Source organism: Gracilinanus agilis, chromosome 4 (assembly GCF_016433145.1).
Source record: "Gracilinanus agilis isolate LMUSP501 chromosome 4, AgileGrace, whole genome shotgun sequence".
NCBI lineage: Eukaryota > Metazoa > Chordata > Mammalia > Didelphimorphia > Didelphidae > Gracilinanus > Gracilinanus agilis.
The window spans coordinates 477350146-477357039 of record NC_058133.1 but is presented as its reverse complement, the minus strand read 5'-3'; the positions used below and the strand labels follow the sequence as shown (position 1 = coordinate 477357039).

Below are 6894 nucleotides of genomic sequence, written 5' to 3'. Positions count from 1 at the left end.
TAACTAAATATATACACATATCTTTATGGTTTGCAAAGCACTTTAAATGGGATAAGTTTTGTTCCTCACAATAACCCTTCAAGATAGGTGTTATTATTATCCCTATTTTACACTTGGGAATTTAAGCTATTCTAAGTTATCAATCCAGAAAAGTAAGCTCATTCACCTGCTATTAATGTCAGGACATGGGACATGGCTCTCAAAGAAAGTGAGCTGCCATTTCCCCTGAGGAGCAATCACTTCTCTTGCTAAGCCAGTAGATATCTACTGATAGACAAAGGCTTTTAACTCCCCTAATATAATTTAAACATCAGATCTCTTTCTCAAGGTTACCAAGTGAGAAATTGATTCTCCTGGAAAGCAGTGATCTTAACTGAAGAGCTTCATATGAACTAAAAGGTTAATGCAACAATTTTTTTAGGCTGCTATGCCCGGGACAAGATCTTTACTCTTTTCACTAAGGGTCGACTCTACTCAGGACTCACTGGGGTTGTTGTTTGTCCTTCATTTTCAAAGAGGACGAATGACATCAAAAGGGTGATGTCTTGACTTGCCTTTGAATTGGATTTAAGTGAGGAAGAGTTTACAAAGTCATCCACCTCACTTTCTCTTCCAAACTCATCAAAGTCCAGTGGTGGGACAAAAGAAAAATGACTAGTGATGGCCCCAGATACAGTGGTGACCTTAAGCATCTTCAATGTCTGGCCAAGCTCTAAGCTCCACAGTACCTGCTTCAGCCACCTTCATGGCTATTAGAACAAATTATTCTTACACACACATACACATACACCCCAAGTCAAGAGAAGTCTTCACAGATTGGGGTAGACATATCTCCTAACTCACTGATAGGTTTAAGGCCTTTCAGTTACCCTCAACCTGATTTAGGCCATCTGATGAGATGGTTTTACTGCGGTGTGGTCTCTGGGCATGCTACAGCTTCTTATAGCCACTGGTGAGACTTGGGGGAGAGATGAGGATAAAAAGTGGATGAGCAACCCTGAAAAGGGCTCAGCAAGCCCTTACACCAGAGATGTTAGTCCTGTCTGAACACCCTCTATACTCCAGTGTATTCCAGGCCAGACTCACTCATAAGGAAGTTTATCTTTAATGAAAAGGCTTTGGTACCCTTTTATCACATATTTTTAATTTGTGAAACCCCCATCGAGGAGCCCCAGAGAATAATCACTTTTGACTTGGATTTTGGCACATGTCTAGAGTTTCTTCAAATAGAAGGAGTAGAAAGGTACTCAGTGTACAAAGAGAATCACTTATAGGACAGGCATTTATTACCTACAAACAATAGAAATGCCAAACAACACAAGAGACTCACTATTTACGTTGACAAGACTCAAGCTATCATTTTACATTTCACCTCTGCCCTGCACTGTCCCCCTCTAAGTCTTTATCTTCTGGAAGTCAGGTCTTTTCCAGATAGTGGTAGCCTCTTCAATTTAGAAATTTCCTTTACTGCCAGTAATTCCACCTAATGGCCCCTAGAAGCTCTCAATCTCTTGAACTTACAAAAGTCGTCTCCAAGCATTATTTTACACCAAGTCCAACTCAGACTGGTCAGGTCATTCAGATTCAAAATTAGAATGAAATAATAAACTCATAGACAACCTAAAACCAACAAAAGGTGGTCTACTCTCAGCCACAGCATGCAAAGTTTATTCAGCAAGTATCCTTAGCCACAGTATGGAAAGAATAGTCAACTACTGACACCATTTAAGATAGACTAAGCACTTCATCTCTCTATATAGAAACATGTCTGATCACCAGGGTTTGGTGACTCATCTAACAGAGACCAAACCCATGCTTCATATGCTAGTGCTAGTTAATTGTTGTTAATTGTTAATTATTAATAGTAATAATAAACATAATAACAATTCACATTTATATGGTACTTTATGGTTTATGAACCACTTTCTGCCCAATGCCACGTGCCTACTACCAGACCCTACCCAAATGGCATTGTGTCTCTGTCCCCTTCTGGGACATTCACTGGCTGTCCATCACTGTATCTCCCCAATGCTAATTCCCTACTATTTTCATCTTCTACCAGCAGCCAAATTCCCATAACAGCCTACCTATCTGTTTAGATCTATTCTTTCTTTTTGTTTGTGTTTTTAAACCCTTTCCTTCCATCTTGGAATCAATACTATGTGTTGGCTCTAAGGCAGAAGAGTGGTAAGGGCTGGGCAATGGGGGGGGGGGGGGTCAAGTGATTTGCCCAGGGTCACACAGCTGGGAAGTGTCTGAGGCCAAATTTGAACCCAGGACCTCCCATCTCTAGGCCTGGCTCTCAATCCTTTGAGCTACCCAGCTGCCCCCTAGATATATTCCTAATAAATAGAATCATCCCAGATTGCCTGGTCCACCAATAACTGTCTAATCTTTCAATCCTAAACACCCAAGGCCTGACCCATCCAAGCATTCAAACTCCAATACTCTCCTAGGCTATTTGTTGTCTCTGTATAAATCATGGCTGTTCCCACTGTCATACCTTTGTTCATGTCCTCCCCACCTAGAATGCCCTCCTCTCTCCAAACTTTGCCTGCCACATCATATATTTTTTTTTATTTCTCCACAATACGTAAACCATACCTGTAAAATCCTTACTTTCTATGATTCCAAAGCAGAAGAATAGTAAAAATCTAGGCAATGTGGGTTTAGTGACTTGCCCAGGGTCATTCAGCTAGGAATTGTCTGCGGCTAGATTTGAACCCAGGAACTCTCTTTTCCAGGTCTGAATATCCACTGAGCTATCTAGCTGCCCCCATACCTATAAATATTTAATTGATCAATTCTTATTATATTGCATAGCAAAAGTAGCAGTCAATAAATTAAAAATGCAACACTATTTTTGTCATACAAGACATTTATATATGTGTGTATATACAGTACATATATTTTCTTAGCATACTTGGCTATAGCCCTCTTCTATCACATCATCATGGAGATTAATAGCAGAGTGCATGTCTATTCAATTAAATTGAATTTAACAAGCATTTATTAAGCTCCTACTATATATTAGGTACTAGAGGAACAGAAATAAAGCAAAACAGTGCCTGTCCTCAATATGTGAGCAAAATATTAAATATATACAAAGTAAATACCAAGTAATTTCTGTTGGGCAGGTAGTAGCATCTACTGGAGATGGGGGTGAGACAAATTAGGACTGACCTCAAGTAGAATGTAACAGTTGGTATAGTTATTAATAATCAAGTTACAAATTGGTATAGTTATCAGTATAATAATAATTGTTACAGTTATTAGTAACTATACCAAGTTATTGGTATATTGGTATGGTTATTAATCATCTATGTGTGACTTGGCAAAGATAAGGAGATAAATCAGGATATCTTAGGAGATAGCTTGTGCAAAGAATAAGTCTTCTTCTTTGGAGAGTATTGAGGGCAGAGGAAAAATATGAAATACATCATTTATTAGACTTTGATTGGGAAGAGTTAAATAACCCCCCAAATGTATAGTTTATTCTATAGTATATTGTCTATATAGAATAATATAGAATAAGAGGCAATAGGGTAGGTGTCCCCTAAAGCTTCTGGAGTATGGAGTATGAGTATCACTCAAAGACCAATCTCAATTCAGAAAGGTTCATCACCAATTTGACCAGAAAGGGATTAATTTTTTGGTCCTAGCAACTTTTTCAAGGTGCTTAATAAATACTTATTGGCTGACTACAAAGTATTTTACATATATCATTTGGTGCTCACAATGATTTGCATATTTTACCCATTTTATAGATGAGGAAACTGAGGTTTAGAATGACTAAATGACTTCTCCAGTGCCACATAGCTAGCAGGTAATCTGAAGTGGGATTTTTTTTTATTCAAAGATTTTTTTAATTTTCCCAACTACATGCATAAACAATTTTCAACATGCATTTCCTGAAATTATAAGATCCAAATGGTCTCTCTCCCTTCCTTCCCTGACCCCTTTTGGAGAGAGTAAGTAATTTGATATGAGTTAAACATGTATTACCATGCAAAACATACTTCCATATTGCCCGCTGTTGTAAGAGAATACTCATATAAAATCAAACCCCCAAAATCAAACTATAAACTACTGTGAAATGTAATATGCTCTGATCTACATCTGACTCCAACAACAATTTACATTCTTTTTTTTAAACCAATTACATGTAATGACAAATTTCTACACAAGTTTTCCTAAGTTATAAAGCCAAGCTTATCTCCCTCCCTCCCTTCCCTTCTCCCTCTGGGTGCTGGCAGACAATTCAGCCTGGTTTAGACATGTATTATCATGCAAAAACATATTTCCATATTGTTCACTTTTGTGAGTAATCTTATAAAACATAAACTCAAATAAACAAGTGAAAAAATCACATGCTTTCATCTACATTCAGCCTCCAACAGTTCTTTCCCTGGAGGTGGAGAGCATCCTTTGTTATGAATCCCTCTGAATTGTCCTGGGTCATTGTATTGCTGAGAGTAGCTAAGTCTATCACAGTGGCCACAGCAACTTTTGAAGACTTTAAAAATATAGGATCAAAGAGATACTATAGGGGGCAGCTGGGTAACTCAGTGGATTGAGAGACAGGCCTAGAGACAGGAGATCCTGGGTTCCAATCTAACCTCAGACACTTCCCAGCTGTGTGACCCTGGACAAGTCACTTGACCCCCATTGCCTACCCTTACCACTCTTCTGCCTTGGAGCTAATACACAGTATTGACTCTAAGACAGAAGGTAAGGGTTTTAAAAAGAGAGAGAGAGAGATACTATAAAATCTCTGTATATTTGGGATCTCTGTAGGAAGAAGGCATATCCATATGGACAAAATCATGAACCCTTGAAGTACTGAAATAGAAGGAGGAAAACATACTAATTAGGCTTGTTTGGGTCTATGTTTTGATCCCCATGCCATACAAATAGTCAATCATCTAAGTCCACTGTTTCCTTTTTCAGATAAAGAAACTAAGTCCAAGACAGGTTGAAAGACTTTTCCAAGGCCATGGAGCCTTGGAAAATAGTACAGCTGAAATTACAGTCCCACTTCTCTTGATTCCTAGCCACAACGTGAATTTTCATAGAACACAACCAGAACATAATCACAAACATACTATATACTGATGGTTCAAATGGACCCAATGCTATACAATACATAAGTTCTACCATGTTATAAATATGACCTCTCTAGAATAAAGATTGTTGGCCTAGTTATTAACAATCTTAACACTTTTCATTAAAGAGCACTGGCCTGGGAGACAGGAGACCTGGATTCTAGTCCAGTCTCTGCCACTAGCTAACTCGATGAACATGAGCAAAGCATTTTATTTGTTTGGCTCTTAGTTTCCTCATCTGCAAATAACAGAGAGGGGAGAAGTGTTACACTAAATTATCTTAAAGGTTTTTCAGCTGGAAGATGTTTTAACTCCGCGGCTTCATCAACAAGCATTTGGTTTGCTTTCTCTAAATTTAGAAATGTTTTTGAGCAAAATTGTAAATGACAATTTTCCCTCTGGGGCAAGTGGCCTGAAAGATGCCTTTAATTCAATCATATTTAACTAGAAAGTGGGAAAGCGGCACGATCGCGGGACCTGCGGACTGAGCCATCGCCCGCCTCCTTAGACAAGTCTTACAAGCCCAACTTGAACGCCCGCATGCCAGTCTCGTCGTCCCCCATCACCCCCCACCCTGTCCCCCTCTCCCAGCCCCGCCCCAGCCCCGGCTGCTGCAGTATCCACTCTCCTTCCGCTAGCATGGCTGCATCCCCCCTTTACCTGCAATTGCTTAGTGACTATGGAGCCCCATCTGTCTAGGCTATACCTAAGATACTGGGAGCAGCCAGCCAGGTACCCCAAAGCAAATATGCAGAACTTCTAGCCAGGGAAGGTGCCAGGGAAAGAGACCCTCCCCACGTAGGCAGGGAGCAAAAGCGACGTGGAAGGGCTAAAACGAGGCAGCATTCATGCTCAAGGATTAGTCTGGGAATGCCTGGCAGAGACTGAACGGAATGCAAAACCGGAGCCTCACACTTTACTTCCAAAGTTTTACATTTCTTTGTGAAGAAAGAGCAACGCTTATTCCTCAGGTGACTCTCAAAACAGTCATCTGAATCCCTCATTTTGAATGTTCTAAAAGTTTAGATTCTTTCCCTTTTCCCCACCACTGTCTAAGAATAGGAGAAAAGATAACTTTTTAGATTTGCATTATAAGGCGTTAGGAACCATCGAGCTGAGGTTTTTTGGGGGGGTTGGTTGGTTTGTTTGTTTTTTAAGCATAGAGAACCAGAAAATGTATGTAGAAAATTCTGCTTATGGTATTGCAAACTCGAGATTAATGCCTTGCAAACCTGCCCAAATCTTTTGATTTTCTTCTTTCAGGACCCTTAAATCATCATCCAAATGATCATTTTTGCATCTTTTCCAGAATCTCCAATAACTCTTAAGAGAATTTGTTCGTGGTCGTTGCCAATTTGCATGTTCTTCCCAGCAGTTTGGCATCTCCCAAGTAGAGCTACATAATTGAGAATCCGCTTTAAAAAGTAACTCGTTTTGTTTTTTGGTGGGAGAGTATTTGCATAACTGTTTGTGCTTTGAATTTAAATGCATGAGTTAGTAATACAGAGGACTGATCCTTAAAAACTATGAACCCAGATAGTTACCCTGCACAGGAACGCTATAGATTTTCAGGTGTTGTGTTTGCCATAGAATGACTAAAAAGATAAAATGACTAAAACTTTTAAGTGCATCTCTGTATGTATTTTTATCTGATGTAATAAAGCTTGTTTTCATTAATAATTTGAGGAAGGGAAGAGAAGGAAGGAAGGAAGGAAGGAAGGAAGGAAGGAAGGAAGGAAGGAAGGAAGGAAGGAAGGAAGGAAGGAAGGAAAGAAGGAAGGAAGGAAGG

The 6894-nt window shown here is 39.4% G+C and overlaps 1 pseudogene; it reads left to right on the top strand.

Annotated features, from left to right (window-relative positions):
- Positions 1–5744: 5744 nt before the first annotated feature.
- Positions 5745–6051, top strand: LOC123246759 (annotated as a pseudogene).
- Positions 6052–6894: the final 843 nt, after the last annotated feature.